Consider the following 18,181-nt stretch of genomic DNA (forward strand, 5'->3'; position numbering starts at 1 on the left):
TGAACAATCAAGATGTTCAGTGGTTATGGCAATTAAAAAAAAGAAAAAGCGATCCTGAGTCTCTTTTTTCTCCTCTTCTATTTTCACTTGATCTTAGCCAAAAGGCCGAGAAGCAATCTTCTCCTACTTTCAGAAGCAATGCAGTACAGCCTTTGGTGTAGAGTTTCTGAAGCCAGACTATACGCGGTAGGATCCATGATTCATATGGTATTAACTAGAGGAATTGAGCATGTATCCTCAGTTAAAAAAAAAAAAAATGGTATAGTCCTAGCATCTACTTCATGAGGTCACTGAGTTTAAAAAAGCTAAAGTCATGTACATGGAACAGTGACTGACACGAACTAAGCTTTCACTAAATATTGCCTGTGCTTATTTATAGGTGTATGGGAAGGGGATGGGAACTTTCTATGCCTCCCTTCATATCTAGAGTGGGAGTGAGCTCTCATTTCACTGTGTATTTCTCAGATTTTCAGCTCCATCTCCTTTGTTCCAGTATAACCTTATGCCTCTTCTCACTTGTGCTTTGTAAAGGAATTAAGATAGGCGGGGGTGGAGGCTGATAGCATGGTTTTGAGTGTTAGTCGTACTGAATTTTGGAATGATTGGAATCCACACACTTGTTTGCCAGAACTACTGTCTAAGCGACTACACAATGTTTTATGTATCAGCATCGTAACATCAAGGGACCCACTTTCTAGCAAAGGTTGAGTGAAAGTGTATGGAATCCACTTGTGCCTTCATGCACCACACCACCCAGAAACTGGCCCAGTAGAGTGGCAGACTGAGCTGCTGAAGACACAGATGGGGCACCAACCTGGAGGTAACACCCTGTGAGGCTGGAGTGTGGTCCTTTAGGACATCACATGCTACACATCCATTATGTGGTGCCACATCTCCAGTAGAGAAAACATATGGGACCAAGAAACAATAGCTGGGGGCCAGAAGGACTGCACTGCGCCTTCCGTTGGTTCCAATGATCCACTTCAGGAATTTGTGATCCATACCCCCCTTGACTCTGCGCTTTTCTGGATTACAAGTTTTGTTTCCCAAAGAGGGAAATGCTTCCACCAGGCATCCAGCCAAAGAGCCACTGAACTTTGAGCTAAGACTACCACTCACATATAAGATGGTCTTCTGGCCACGGAACCAATAGGGAAGAATAAATGCCAGAGTCCTAGTGGGGAGACTTGGCCTGGACCGTTAAGGAGTGCTGTCACACAGTGGAAACACGCAGATATATGTTAGGAACCCACTTGGTTATCTCTAAGTGCTCGCTAGCCCAATATTGATCATACATGGATAAGTGCTTCCAAATTATATGGGAAGCAGAAATACAGATGACTCAGGACTGAAGGTCTCATTCACCCCACGTAGTGAGCCACCAAGACCAGCAGAGATGTTAGCTCTGAGCGAGGGACTCTAGAATGGGTAGTAATGGATGAAGATAAGGATCATCTGTTGGGACCAGTTATAACAGTGGGGACTGCAGTTCATCCTACCATCTCCTTTTTGTGAGTTTTTTCCCCAGTAGAAGAGGCCCATCAAGGCATTGAGTTGATATGTTCCATATCATGGCATCAAAGCCTTGAGTTGATATGGTCCAAGTGGATTTAAATGGCATAAAGGGGAGACTGTAATAAGTGCTGTATCTTTTAGGTCTGATAAGAGTCCCCCAACTGCTAATTAGGTTGCTGGCTGAAAATTTTAAGTTCTCGGGTAAAAAAGGTTGACTAACCCCAAGTCAGACCCCTTTGCAGGGTATCTCATAAACAATTACTGATTGTGGCCGGGTGATAAAGCCGGGACCTCGCAATCTAACCTGTGACAACTCTAAAGGACTATCCTGACTCCAAAGCTTCTGGTTGGATTGGCTGGGGCCTGGATACTGTACTGGAGCCTGCTTCTCCTTCTCTTCAGCCCTGCTTGTTTTTCATTTCCCTCCAGATGTCGACACCAAGAGCAGTCCCTAATACAAACCTAATGCTGACTGCTAACCTAGACCTGGATTCTAATCTTTATCTCGGAGTTCCTGGGCACTTGCACCGGTGATATTGTCTGAATATACACCTGTATAAGTCGGGGACAGGATAGGCACGAGTCATTTCTTTCAGGAGTAGCCATAAGAATAAAGTTTCACTAACAGTGCTGCTCCTTTTCCCTCTCATCCTCCTTTCTCCACTTCCTCCTTCCCTTCCCAAGTTGGCCTCAAGTTGACATTCTTATCAACCCTTAACGCCTTCTGCAGAGAAAGTGAGGAGTATGGGTAACTTTGGTTCTGTTTAGTTGTTCGGGGGAGGAAACCTGACCTTCTCAATGTATTAGTTGTACTTTGCAGATTGAGAACTGATTATAAAAATCATTTACAGTCGGGCCAACAGAAGTCTTGTAAAAATAAAAGGAATATTTGTTAATGATGATAAATAAAAAATAAGATTTTTAAATGTAATGATTTCTCCACAATTGGACTTTTTAAAAAAGATTTTATTTATTTATTCATGAGAGACACACACACAGAGAGAGAGAGAGAGGCAGAGACACAGGCAGAGGGAGAAGCAGGCTCCATGCAGGGAGCCTAAACTGCTGAGCCACCCAGGGATCCCCACAATTTGGACCTTTTAAAATGGACTTTCAAACTTTGGCCCAGGAAAAAAACGTGAATAATTCTGAATTTTTTCAATTTGGAGTGGAAACTATCGAGGCAAGAGTATGTGACAAACTTGGGATGGTAATATGTCTATTTGGGAAAAAAGAGATAGAAATAGAAACAGACTAAAAAAAAAAAAGAGAAAGAAATAGAAATGGACTTGCTTTAATTGGTCTAAAAGAGAAATACTGCAGTATTTTTTTAAGATTTTATTTATTTATTTTAGAGAGAGAATGGGTGGGCCCAGGATGTGCACGGGTGGGAGGAGGAGCCGAGGGAGAGGGAGAGAGAGAATCTCAAGCAGACTACCCCCCCCCAACAACCGAGCACGAAGCCCCACGCAGGGCTGGGCCTCACAACCCTGAGATCATGACTTGAGCTGAAATCAAGAGGTCTCTCAGTGGACCCAGCCATCCAGATGCCCCAGGAATGACTGTTGTATTAACTCAGCTCGAGTCCAGCCCCAGAGTAGTCACCGTTTAGTCCTGTCAGCACTGTGATAACCTCTGGCTCCTCTTACAAACGTAGGTGCCTCTGCTTCGAGGAGGCGTGTGCTTGTGCAGGCAGGCAAGCCTGACACGCATTGATTAAAGTGCTTGGCATCTATTAATAGAATTGCAGATGGGGACAGAAGTGTTTTAACTCAATTATGCCTCAAGACCTAAGGAAGTGGCTTGTATTGATTCTCCCAACTGACACTTTAGTCTTCAGCAAATGGGAGGAGAAAAAAAAAAATAACAACAGCAAAAAACACCTTTGCTCCATTGTTGGATTCTTTCGTGATTACTGTTTATTGAGTGAATGCCCACTGTGTATCAGTCCTTCACGTTTATTCTAATATATGTTAGAAATGTTACAACAGGGCAGCCCGGGTGGCTTGGCGGTTTAGCCCTGCCTTCAGCCCAGGGCCTGATCCTGGAGACCCAGGATCCGTGTTAGGCTCCGTGCATGGACCCTGCTTCTCCCTCCGCCTGTGTCTCTGCCTCTCTGTCTCTCTGTTTCTCATGAGCAAATAAATAAAATCTTAAAAGAAAAAAAGAAATGTTAGGACATTAGCCATGTTAGAGGTAGTAGATTGCCAAGGATGGAGGTCATATGTTTCCTATTTGACATATATGGGAAACGGAAGCTATAATCCATGAGCTAGCTCCGTACTTCAGCACAGCGGATGGTGGAGGCTGTGTAGGAGCCTGGCCCATCCCAGGGCTACGGGGCTGCCTCAAGAGGATACTGAGACAATGAGAGCTTTGAACTTGAAACCAGCCATGATACAGGGTGGGTAGGATGAGCACTTCACAGGTGACAGGTGAGGCTCTTCCTCTGAATGAGAGAAGCAACTACATACTGCACATGATGCTTGCAGTAGATAAGGAGTTTGAGTAAAAAAAAAAATTTTTTTTTTGGAATTTGGTATTTTTACTTGCAAGGCTCTCAAGGAATTCAAGTAAAAGTAACCCAATTTGTGAAATTATAGCATGTTGGAAGTAAAAGGGCTTTGAGGAGACTCTAGCTCCGTAGTAAAGGGAATAAAACCTGGTAGAGGGTGATGATTCTTTGTTACAGTCAACTCACCAACTTAATAGAATGCGCTTTTTTCGGACAGTTCTCTGAAGGTGTACGATTCACGGAGTGGACGTGATCTAAGAGGTCATGGGAGGCTTTCTAAGGAAAGTGTAATTGAAATGACATCTGTAAGAATATTGAGAGGGGAGCAGCCAAAGGGAGGGTAGAGATGGGGAAGACCATTCCAGGCAGGTGAACAGAAGGCCCCCATGACAAGAGTAAGGAACATTGAAAATATAGAAGGTACGAAACAGCTAACGAACGTACAGAGCTGCCTTAGGTGAAACCGAAAAAGTAGTTTGGAGCCTGAACACATGGGTGCTCTGGACCAGGTAGAGAATTTAATGCTTAATCCTAAATGCAATGACAGACAACCCTTCGAAGTGTTTTTAGGTATGGATGGGACAAGGTCTAATTTGCATTTCAAAATGATTGATCCCTCTAAGGTCGACTAGATGGCAGGTACATCTATGGTGACTGCAAAGAGGTAAAAATGTATCAATAATACTGGGGAAAATACTGACAATTTGAACAGTTCTGAGATATAATCTATACAAAATAAATGCCCATGTTTTCAGGGCTGTGACAATGTAGCCACTATTATAATTAATCAATATACAGACCATTTCCATCACTCCCAGGGTTTCTTTATGATATCTGTCGATCCATCCTTGGCACGTTAGCTTCTTCAACTTTCTTTCATCTGTGTTTTTTATAGTTTTCAGAGTATCGAACTTTTACCTCCCCGATTAAATTTATTCCTAAGTAACTTATTTTTTATGTTATCATAAATGAGACAGGTTTCCTGAGTTCCTTTATGGATAGACCATTGTTGGTGTAAAGAAATGCAAATGATTCTTTTTCTAATGCAAACGATTCTTAAACATTTATTTTGTACCTTGCAACTTTACTGAATTTGTTAATTGCTTCTAACAGGTGTGTGTGTGTGTGTGTGTGTGTGTGTGTGTGTGTGTGAGATCTTGAGGGTTTTCTACGTACAGGATTATGTCCTCTGCAAACATAGATAATTTTACTTCTTTGTTTCCAATTCGGATGCCCTTTATTTCTCTTCTTGTGTCTGCTTGCTCTTTCTTATACTTTGGTACTACAGTGAATATTGAATAGAAGTCATGAGGGTGGACTTCCTTGCCTTGTAGCAAATCTTACAAGAGTTTTCAGTTTTTTCCCCATTGATTATGATGCTAGCCCTGGGCTTTTCATAAATGACCTTTATGTGTTATCCAATTTACTTACATATAAATTGTTTATAATAGTTCTTTTTAAGGCATCCTTGATAATGCCTCATCTTTCATTTCTGATTTTATTAATTTGAGTTGTCTCCTCTCTTTTTCTTTTTCCAAGTAAGGGTTGCTGGATGTCATATTTTTTTTTTTCAAAAAAACAACTCTTAGTTTTTTTTTTTAATTCTCTATTTTTCTATTTTCTATTTGATTATTTCTGTTCCGATCTTTATTATTTCCTTTTGTTCTGCTAGCTTTGGGTCTAGTTTACTATTTTTTTTATAGTTCCTTGAGGTTTTTAACTTGAGATTTTTTTCTTTTATAAGCTGGATGTTTATTGATATAAACTTTCCTCTTAATGCTGCTTTTCCCGTAAGTTTTGGTAAGTTGTGTTTTGTTTTATTTCTCTAGAGAGACTTGTTCATCTCAACACCATTTGTTGGAGAGATTGTCCTTTCCCTGTTGTATATTTGTAACACTTTGTTGATTATCACTTGACAGTATATGCATGGATTTATTTATGGGATTTCCATTGTTCCATTCATTTATATGTCTGTCTTTATGCCAGTAAAATACTGTTTTGATTACTGCAGCTTTGTGATATATTTTGAAATCAGAAAATGTGATACCTATAGCCTTGTTCTTAAGAATCATTTGACTATTGATTAATGTTTGGCTGTATGTGTGCATATGTGGTCCTATATGAATTTTAGAATTGATTTTGCTATTTCTGTGAAAAAAAAACAGGCCATTGGTATTTCGAAAGAGATTGCACGGAGTCTTTAGATTGCTTTGGGTAATATGAGCATTTTAACAATATTGTCTTCCAATCCAAGAACACAAGATATGTTTCCATTTGTTTGTATCTTCTTTAATTTTTTCATCAGTGTTGTATAGTGTTCAATATACAAGTTTTTTTTTCACCTCAAGTAAGTTTATTTCTAAATATTTTATTCTCAGTGCCACCATAGAGGAAGGTTTTCCTAATTTACTTTTAGGGTAGTTTGTTGATAGAGTCTAAAATGTAACTGATTTTTTTACATAGATTTTGTATCCTGCAACTTTACTGAATTTATTAATTCTAATAGTTTTTTTAATGGAGTCTTTCGAGTTTTTTTTTTTTTTTAAGATTTTATTTACTTATTCATGAGAGACACAGAGAGAGAGAGGCAGAGACACAGGCAGAGGGAGAAGCAGGCTCCATGCAGGGAGCCTGACGTGGGACTCGATCCCAGGTCTCCAGGATCATGTCCTGGGCTGAAGATGGCACTAAACCGCTGAGCCAGCCGGGCTGCCCTAGAGTTTTCTATACATTAGATCATATCATCTGTAAACAGGAAAAGTTTTACTTCTTTCTTTCCAATTTGGGTGGTTTTTAGTTCTTTTCCTTATCTAATTGTTCTGGCTAGAATTTTAAGTACTATGTTGAATAGTGTCAAGAGTGAGTATCTTTGCCTTGTTCCTGAGCTTAGAGGAAAAAACTGTATAATGTTTGAGCAAACATTGAGCATGATGTTTGCTGTGGGTTTTTCGTATGTGGCTTTTATTGTGCTGAGACACATTCCTTCTATACCTAAATTATTGCTCACTGGGAGTTTTTAATCACTAAAGGATATTGAATTTTGCCAAATGAATTTTTTTTTGCGTCTGTTGAGATGATGATATAGTTTTCATCCTTCATTCTGTTAATGCACAGTAGCACATTAATTGATTTTTGTATGTTGAACCATCCTTGTATCCCAGGGGTAAATCTGGTTTGATCGTCGTGTATGATCCTTTTACTATGCTGTTGGTTTCAGTTTGCTAGTATTTTCTCGAGGATTCTGCATCTATGTACATCAAGGATATTGGCCTATAGTTTTCTTGAACTGGCTTTGGTTTCAGTGTAATGCTGGCCTTATAAAATGAATAGGGAAGTTGTCCCTCTGCTTCAACTTTCTCAAAGGTTGAGAGGCATTAGAGTCGTTAATTTTTCTTTAAATATCTGGTAAAATTGAGGAAGACAAACTGTGAGAGACTCTTAATTCTGGGAAACAAAAAGGGTTGTGGAAAGGGAGGTGGGTGGGAGGATGGGGTAACTGGGTGATGGGCACGGAGGAGGGCATGTGATGGGATGAGCGCTGGGAATTATACTATATGTTGGCAAATTGAATTTAAATAGAATATTTTAAAAAAATATTTGGTAGAGTTAATTAATGAAGCCATTTGGTCCTGGGCTTCTTTGGGTTGAGCGGGTTTGATTACTGATTCAATCTCCATACTACTTACTTAGAGGTCTGTTCAGACTTTTCTATTTCTTACTAGCTTAGTCTTGGAACTTTCTTTTAATGGAGTCTTTAGAGTTTTCTTTTTTATTTTAATATTTTATTTACTTATTCATGAGAGACACAGAGAGAGAGGAAAAGGAACTTAAAAATTTATAAATTGGCATTACCTAGTAAGTTTTAAATCCTTTAAAATTATCTAGAAAGTTTAAATATACATCCTGGAATTCCACATCAATGTATATGACTTACAGAAATGTTTGCTGGTGGGCCCCAAGGGTTAAGTTCAAAAGTACTCAGTTATCATCCTTTACAATAGCCCCCAAATGGAAACAATCCAAATGTCCATCAGAAATAGAATGTGGTTTATGTATACAATGGAATATTCTTCAGCTATTAGAAATGACAAATAGCCACCATTTGCTTCGATGTGGATGGAACTGGAGGGTATTATGCTGAGTGAAATAAGTCAATCGGAGAAGGACAAACATTATATGATCTCATTCATTTGGGGAATATAAATAATAGTGAAAGGGAATAGAGGGGAAGGGAGAAGAAATGGGTAGGAAATATCAGAAAGGGAGACAGAACATGGAAGACTCCTAACTCTGGGAAACGAACTAGGGGTGGTGGAAGGGGAGGAGGGCGGGGGGTGGGGGTGAATGGGTGGCGGGCACTGAGGGGTGCACTTGACGGGATGAGCACTGGGTGTTATTCTGTATGTTGGCAAATTGAACGCCAATAAAAAATAAATTTATTATTTAAAAAAAAAGAAATAGAATGGACAGATACACTGTGATTATGTTCATACAGTTGAATCCTAGACAGAAACTAAAATGAATAAAACATAAGTCACGTGACAATGTGGATGGATTTCCCAAACATTGCTGATCAAAAATTCAAACATGCAGCTATTCCTACTGGATAGTTTTTTATTAAATAAAGTCCAATGAGAAAGAACTAACCTGTAGTCTTTAAGGATACATAAACATGTGGTATAACAAAATAAGGAGCAAAGATCAATTACTTTAGATGCCAAGATAGTAGTTTTAGTTGCGTGCATAGTGAGGAGCTCTGATTGGGGTGGGGTGAGAGGGAAGTGGCTGATGGAATGCTGGTGGGGGTTTTTTGACTGGGTACTGACTTTGTGTGCCGTGTGTGATAACATGGTGTGGTGTAGATGAGCGTTTTTCTCTGTGCATGTGATAGTGTGTAATTGACATTTTTATTTCATATTAAAATGCAAATTAGGGGCACCTGGGTGGCTCAGATTAAGCATCTGCCTTAGGCTCAGTTCATGATCCCATGTCCCTGGATTGAGCCCCACGTTGGGCTTCCAGCGCAGTAGGGAGACTGCTTCTCCCTCTGTTTCTGCCTCTCCCTTCTGCTCATTGCTTGCTCACTCTCTCCCTCTCTTTGTCTTGAATGAATAAATAAAATCTTTAAAATAAATAAAAAACAAGTTAAATGTAGGAAGGACAGTTAGGAGGCTACTGCCCAATTTTTCAAGGGAGAGAAGATGGTAGGTTGAAGACTAGAAGTTGAAGGGTTAAAGGGATATCAAAAGGCATTTAGAGGGGATAGGGAATAGGGGGAGTACATTGAATTTTTGTGTTTTACATCCAAGTAGCTAACACTTATAGAGTGTGCATACGGTTTGATATATAGGTCAAATTTCATTTTTTTTTTCTGTATGGATACCAAATTACCCTAGCATCATTTATTAATGAGTATTTAAACTTTGTATCAATCCAATGGGGTAGGATTTATGGGTGAACAATCAGGATTTATGCCCTGATTTTATGGGTGAACAAACTGAGGCAAAGAGCAGTTAAGCAGCTTTAAAAGAGCAGGATAACCTAATATAGCAACTTAGGACTAACAGCATTTACTGAATAGCAGTGTTTTGAGGTATGAGGAGAAGTGCCTTAAATGCAGGTGCTCATTCAATCATCCAACCACCTGTGAAGCCAGTCCTACAGTGATCTCCATTTACACTGGGGGACCCGAAGAGCCAACTATCTGTAAGGGTGGAACCAGGCCTCCCACACAGGTCTATTACTTTCTAAAACTCAGGCTCTAAATGACTAATTTGTCCTGCTTTGGCAATATGCTAAAAGTGATCATAGATTTGAAGTTGTCATTTTGGTTGTTCTATTGCAAAGCATTCACAGGTTTTCTTTGAGGATTTCAGCATACATAATCCTTGCTCCACATATCTTCTAAATCATAGAAGAAAGAGATAGGTTGAAAACGATGGAAGAGCCCCAAATTTATACTATTTCTTTTTTGATGTTAGCGTTTTATACACTGTCTGTAACTTTGACAGTTAACACCATACTATGGATCTTTAATATTAAATTGATCTAAATTCTTTCACTTCTGATTTTTCTCTTTGCTGCAAAATTTCCTATCACGGCTCAAGATGCAAATTTACAGTTAGCAGTCACCATGATTTCACTGTATGCTTCAGCTACGGGATGTTAATATGCACAACTAGACTTTACTGTTTTCTATCTCCTATCTCACCGGTTCTGTTCTATAACTCTGCTTCTTTGCCTGTTTTTCCCACAGAATAAATACTTGGCATTCTGATAACTTACTGATTGTAATTCCTTATCATTAAATACGTTTTTTTTTTTTTCCCCAAGTGATGTTTCTCCTTCTGGAACTCTGACCTTTGAGACCCTGCTGAGCTCATTATTATTGCCAGTAGCAGATATCCAGCCCTCATCGGAATACTCTGATAGACACTTCCTTTTTTGCTTGACATCAGACATTTCACTTCCTGACATCTACAATTTTGTGAGAATTTTAGTGGCTGCCACAAGCCTGAATTTCATCTTCACTGATAGCATCATGCGAAGCATGCAAGAATGTCTCTCTCTGTATCATTAATGTGTTAATGTGTCTATTAAATACATCTTTGCAGGCAATGTTTGACGAGCCAAATTAATTTCACATAATTACTTATGCTGCAACATTACTTGTCCTGTAATATTAGATTACTTTTCCAAGGTGTCCATATATATAAAACATTTGTGTTGCATATGTCCCCTTAATTTATATCTATTTATTCCTTCAGCAAATACTTTCTGAGCCCCCTTGTGATATAGCATGAAAAGTACAAAAAGTGGGAATTTTCAACAGGAATAACATAGTAGGTACCCTAAAAACATTATTAAATGAATAAATGAGTGAACACAATAGTGACATAAATATTGAATAATTGCACACCTTGTCAAGAGTTTGCTTGAACTTCTCATGGGAGAAATCCAGAAATCCATCAGTTCAGGGACATTGGTTACTGGCAGTGATAAGAGAATGGGTACCACTTCCCTCTGGTTCAGGACTAAGGAGCAAAGGGAATTATTTTATTTTATTTTATTATTTTATTTTATTTCATTTATCTTATCATCTTATCTTATCTTATCTTTTATTTTATTTTATCTGAGAGAGAGAATGTGAAAGAAGGAGAGAAAGGAAGGGAGAGAGAATCCAAAGCAGACTCTGCACAGAGCACACAACCTGATGTATGGAGATCTCATGACCCTGAGATCATGACCTGAGTCAAAACCAAGAGTTGGCTTCTTAACCAACTGAGCCACCCAGGTGCCCCTAGAAGCAAAAGTAATTATATCTGAACCCTTGTTGAGAGTGAATTTAACTGTCTAAGATTGAAGAAGTGGAAAGAGAATAAGACAATGAGCTACTTGAAAAATCACTAAAATAGAACAGGAAAAAAAAAAAGGAAAAAAATTCTGAAATTATTTCATGATGGTAAGGTGTGCAGAGAGAGTGTTAGTAGCTGGCAGAAGAATAATAACTGCTAATGTGGAAATGAATTTAGGCAAAAGCAGCAAATTCCACAGCTCTTATAGTTTCCCAGTGTCCTTATATGCCATGTAACCCTCTTTCTTTGTTTTGTATGATGGCAGAGAGAGTGAGCCATTGCCAAGATGGCTGAGGCTGTACAATTTAAAATGTAATTAGAATAAAATAAAAGGCCCACAAAGCACAGTTGATTAGTGCACAATAAGGTGGCGGGCGTTACTCATAGTTAGAGCACTAGAGATCCATTCCCATCACTGATCTTTTCCCCAGAGATCCTGAGCATAGCAATCACTTCTGGGCAATAGGGCCAATTGCCTGAGGGTTGATGAAAGTGAAATATGATATCTTCCCACTCGAAAATTTAATCAATAGTCAGGGAGACTGTGTATTCACTATTTATGGTACTTCCTCTGGTTGCATCCATTTCTAAACCTGCAATATCTAGCCTCTGATCCAGCACTCTGCTGAAAGAGCTCTTATGATGGGTTTTAAGAACTCCCTATTTGCACAATTCAAAAGCATCATCTCAGTTCTCATTTGCTTTAGCTTCTCTCTGCGGTGTTTGACCAAACACTGACCCTTTCATTTTTCTTAAAACATTTGCTGTGTTTGGCTTCCAGGGTCCCAATGATATTCATCATTCTTCTTGGCTGGGTGATAACTGGATCTCCTTCCTCTGTTTGGAGAAGTCTCCCTTTTGGAGATAGTGCCCTTCTTCCATTTTGGAAACTGAAAATGCCAGACATTCATTTTATCAGCTCTCGTGGCAGCTAGGAAGCAAAAACATGTCCAACTTCTAAATTTTCACCTGTATCAGCACTAGGCCTTGAATCAGAATCAGTGATACAAACCAGCAAAGAATACAGAGTCAGTCCAGGTGACCAAGGACAGCCAAGGTAGCCTCTCTGTGACAGTTCCAGATGAAGTAACTGTAGAATTTCTAGTGGTGGAGTCCAGTAGCCTGTGCTGAGATTTTGTTGGGGTGCCTATGCTCATTAGGATTTTCCTTATGGCGTCACTATAAGTCTAGCATAATGGTAGTCATTCTTCATGGTTCTTCTCCCAAGTTATATGCTACATGTCATGCAGATTACCTTAATGGACTCCAGGTGACAGAATGCCAAAGTACTCTAGAGCATGAAAATAATTGCATCTGAAAAATACAAAGAGTGAAATTCCCGCTTCTTTATCTCCTATTCCTCCGTCCTCCTCTCTCTTTCATAAAACATTTCAACTATATTTTTGTTAAGAATTAGATGGTAAATGTGAAATGGTCGATTATGCCTTTGTCAGTGACTCATTAAAGAAGGGGTTAAGAGGGGATCCCTGGGTGGCTCAGCAGTTTAGCACTGCCTTCAGTCCAGGGCGTGATCCCAGAGACCTGGGACTGAGTCCCACATGGGGGGTCCCTGCATGGAGCCTGCGTCTCCCTCTGCCTGTGTCTCTGCCTCTCTCTCTCTGTGTATCTCTCGTGAATAAATAAATAAATAAAATCTTAAAAAAAGAAAAGAAGGGGTTAAGAATCTAGTTTGGGTTCAATCAATTGAATTGTAGAGTTAGAAAAAAAAATCCCAAAGTAAATTTAATTCTACTTCACATTTGGTGTTTCACCTCCAACATGCAGCAGTCTATCTTCTGTGCAAACTCCTCAATTATTATAATTGAAGTTTTAGATCATGGAGTAAACCTAAAAACCTATGCTAATGTCACACTTTTTCAGAAGAAAACCAAGGCCAAGGAAGGATGAATGAGCAGCCTATGGCCACATATTCATTAGTGGTTGATCCCGGTTTCTGGGTTCAGTGGTTTCTTTGCTGTACCTCTGTCGTCACTCTTGAGGCATCTCTAGCTGACCCTGACTCTTAGGACATTTTTCCTTATAATGAGCCCAAATTTATCTCTCTGAAACCTTCGTGGTCCACTGATTCCTAAACATGTAGAGACATAAAGAATGAGGTTAATCCCTCTTTGAGAAGACTGGTATTTACTTTGCTCAGGGTTTCTGTTAAGTATTCTCCAGGGTAAGAATTTCCCTAATTCCTACAACTTGGTGCTCACATATTGGCACTCTCCGAGTCACCCTCCCCTCTCCTGGCAGACTTCTGGGCACACTCCAGTTTATTTTATTGGGTAGTAGCTAGAACTAAACATGCTCTTTCTGCTGTATTTTCTCCAGCTTACAATTTGTCTCATTCGTTCTTATGAATAGGGAACCATCTGAGTCTGAAGTGACTCATGGAGTCTTGGAAGGAATCTTGGTGTGTTGGAGGTGGTTTGGTAAACATGGTGTTTGGAGAACTGTTTCAGAAGGAGGATAGTGAAGGCAGACTGTAAAATACCAGCTGCCCAAGGCATGCCAGAAAGCCTTTTCTAACAACTTACAGACTGCAGGGAAGTCATTTAAACCCTTTAGGTCCATGTTTGAACATGTGTAAAATAAGCCATGTGACTTACTAAGTGATTACTAAGGAGTTAGCACACTTGCTGGAGTGGAAAGAGCAAGAGGGCTTTGATTCTGAGGGTCTGATCCATTCACGTCCAAGCTCTGTTATTCACTAGCTACATGAATCTGGGCCAGTAGCTCCTGTTTCTGGCCTCAGTTTCTTCCTCTTTAAAATGTATACGTGAATAAAGGGAACTGAAGAGAAGAAAGTTACTGGAATTTTTATGGTGGTTAAGATTCTATTTCAATCAGCAAACAAACAGAAAACACCTCTTTTCTGCTATTATGCAATCCACATCCCTTACTCAACTATGATATCCTCAAAGCCAGAGCCTCCAGCTTGTGTAGAATAACTGAGGTTCTGGTTTTGTGAAAAGCAGTCATTTATATCATAGGTATTCTGTTCTTCCTTGGTTTAATTAGTCCTTTATTATCAGAACTAGTGGAATTGTATATTATGCAGCATTTCAACAAGCTTGGGAAGAGAGTCCCTTGAGCTGCCGTCATAAAGAGCCAGCGTCCAAGACTTCACAACATGACCTCTTCCAGTAATGAGCTGTTTCTAACTTTATCCACATCATAGGCACTCAGACCATTAGCTGGTTTTGAAGAGCAGGTTGGGATACCAAAGACCATTATATGTGATGATCGATTTTTGTAAAAGCTGCATCTGGGGATTACCAACCAAACAAGTAGCAAGCAGACAGCACTGGATGCCTTTCTTCAGTTGAACATCAAGATGACCTAGCTTGTGGCAGACTCAGTCAGCTGGAAGAGGGTGTTTTTGTATTTCTTAACAACTCAAAGCAACCTTCTCCCAATCATCTCAAATTATCTGCAGCACAGGGGAATGAGTGGTCCATGAATTAATTATTTACAAAAAAGCACACGCACCACCACCCCGCGTCTTTTTCTTCAGCTGTGACTTGCCGTGCTCCCTTCCTAGGAGAAGTCAGAGGATGAACAGGTTCAACAATTTTGTATAATAATATCCTCCAGGGATAGCCTTATTTTTTTTTTTTAATTTCATTATTTTGTGCTCTGGGGAAATTGACCAGAGAGCTAGATCTTGAGCAAATATTGCCTTCCTAACTTGTAGTTGCAAGAAGATCTTTAACAAGGCATTTTTTTTTTTTTTGATGGCTGGTGCAATTATATGTTTCTTTGAGCCAAAAATTAAAAAAAGAAATCTCTGATGGAGATTAAGGTACGGTACATATTCCAAAGCACCGATTATTTAGTAATCATAACCCATTGAAAATGAGAACTGGTATTAATTCAGTGGAGACTGTGTTCCTGTTGCCATACTAGGTGTAAGGTGCGTTGCATGTTACAATACATCCAGTCTTCATAACCTTGACCTCACAACTAAGCACTCTTACTCCCATTTTAAAGATGATGGAATTATTATCAGAGAGGTTTTCTGACACTTCAACAGGGCCTGCTATTTTACAATGTGCTTTAATATAAATGATCAACTACAACTCTTTTGCATAGTCTACAATGCAGGCTTAAATGGCCTCATTTTATAAGTGAGCAAACAGACTGAGAGAAGGTTGGCCTTGTTAGCAAGACTATGCCTGGGCATCTCTAATGCAATGGCTTTAGTGACTATTTTTTGGGAAACTTATTTACCAAAAATTATTCTGAGGACCTTACCTATCTCATTTTACAAATCTTTCAAGCAATCATGCCAAACTGATACCTCCATTTTATAGATGAGGCAAGATGAATTATTTTGCTCAAGGTTATCCAACTAATGTATGTTGGGACCAGGGTTCCGATTCAGGTTAGCTGGACTCACTGCCTGTGATCGTTCTCCAAAAAATACACTGCACCACATTGTAGGTGATGGTGTATTCCTTGGCTTCACCCATGAATTCATCCTCTTGAAGTTAATGACACATTCAGGATACTGTCACATTTGCATTCTCCTGAAGTATACAAGCAGGTAACAACACCAGCAACAACAACAACAACAATAATAAATACTGCACAGGGCTGTTGTGAGAATCAAAGGAATTAATACGCCTAAAACACTTAGGACAGAGCCTAGCAGATAGAATTATAGAATGAATGCTAGCTTTTATTTTTGGCCAGTGTTGCTGCTGTTGTTTATTTTTTTCTAAGGCAACATAGGCTATGCTAAAAGTCTCATTTTCTTTTTCTTTTTTTTTTTTAAATCTCTTTTTCTAAAACCATCTTTGGCTCTAGTTAGAAGTGTTATTCATGTACATGTTTCAAGTGTGGGATCAAAACTCATTATATTCCTGTGGACGAATGTTAGGGATATGACCCACATCCTCCAACTTTCCTTCGTGATATTCCCAGGTGCTCAAAACATAGAAGTTCTCAAGGTGGCCTTGTTATCTGCAGCTCTTCTTTTGCACAGCTCCTTTCTGAGTGTCCAGTTGTCACAGTGACACTGACAAGCACTGACAGGCTCGTAGGTTTCCCCCGGGAGTCTCTGCAGCCAGCCTGGACCCACCATTAACGATCACCGCGAGAGTGCTGTGTGTTGGCTCTCGCCTGCTGGTTATAAGTCAGACAGGCCCTTGCCTCACAGCCAGCATTCCCCGGAGTCTGCAAACTGACATGAAAGAACGGAACACCTCTCTCTTGCCATAGCCTAATCAAGCCAGAGGCCCTAACTATCAAATTAGGATTCTTCAGGCCTTCAGCAGGAGAACTTATTTTTCTCTGCTCACTCTAGGGCATTAACCTGCCTGTCACATTGATCTGCATATGATATTTTTACTTAAGTGTCAGGAAGACTCTTTGGGAAGAGCTGAGTCAAACTGAAGGGAAAGAAGATGAGTGTTGGGGATGATGATAGTCAAGATGGAGTCTCATTTACCTAGGGAGGTAGCGGGTTTTGCTCTTAAAATCATGATGTATCCTGTCTAAACCGGCCATTGTTGATGCCATCTAGAACTGGTACATTGTGACCTAAAAACATGAAGTGTCAGATTTTGTAGGAATAAAGGGAAAATCGAATGCCTTCCCTAGGGATAGTAGGGAAAACTTTTTGCGACATCTTAATTGGTGCTATACAATTACTCTTTTTACCTGCCCATCATCACATGGGCAAAGTTTAAGATTTAGCATAAACCAACCTGAGATTAAATCTGGTTTCTTTCTTTTTTTTTTAAAGATTTTTTATTCATTTATTCATGAGAGACACAGAGAGAGAGAGAGGGAGAGGCAGAGACACAGGCAGAGGGAGAAGCAGGCTCCATGCAAGGAGCCCGATGTGGGACTTGATCCCGGGACTCCAGGATCACGCCCTGGGCCTAAGGCAGGCACCAAACTGCTGAGCCTCCCGGGATCACCTGAATCTGGTTTCTATCCCTCATAACACAGTAACCTTGGATGAGATATTTTAGCCCTGGAAGCCTCAGTAAAATATGAATTACTCATACTATTTTGAAAGGTTGTTTTGAGAATACAAAACAAAATCATCGACTTTGATGATTTCAAAGAAGTTAGAAAATGTTATATCCTCACCTGACTAGCTCAAAATCCCCTCTCCGTAGAGCCTTCCCTGACCTTACCTCATGTTGCCCCTTCTCCTTTACTCTTTCTAATTTTCCTGTCTATGTAGCTCATGAGAAGTATCACTATCTGAACTACTCTTGTTTTACTTATATGTTTGTTCAAGTTGGCTTATCGTTCTCTCCACATGGCATCTCTTTTATTTCCTGGCAGTCAGAGCAACACCTGATACTTATTAGTAATAAATAAAAACTGCAAGTGGCTAAATGACTGTATTAGTTTCTAAATGCCACTATAACAAATTACCACAGACTTGATGGCTTACAGTAACACAATTGTTTCCTTACCTTTTTTTTTTTTTTTAAGATTTTATTTATGAGAGAGAAAAAGAGGACGGTGGGGAGAAGCAGAGGGAGAAAGACAAGCAGACTTTGCACTGAGAATGGAGCCCACACAAGGCTCGATCTCATGACCCTGAGATCATGACCTTAGCCCAAACCAACAGTCAATATTTAACTGACTGAGTCACCCAGATGCACCAACACAAATGTATTCTATTAGCGCTCTATAGGCCAGATGACCAAAATCCATATCACCAATCCCCAATTGATATATAAGCAGGACCATGCTTAATCTGGGGCTTTAGAGAAAAATGTATTCTTTGTTCTTTTCATTCTCTTGTGGCTGCTGACCTTCT

This window comes from Canis lupus, chromosome 18 (assembly GCF_011100685.1).
Source record: "Canis lupus familiaris isolate Mischka breed German Shepherd chromosome 18, alternate assembly UU_Cfam_GSD_1.0, whole genome shotgun sequence".
Classification (NCBI taxonomy): Eukaryota; Metazoa; Chordata; class Mammalia; order Carnivora; family Canidae; genus Canis; species Canis lupus.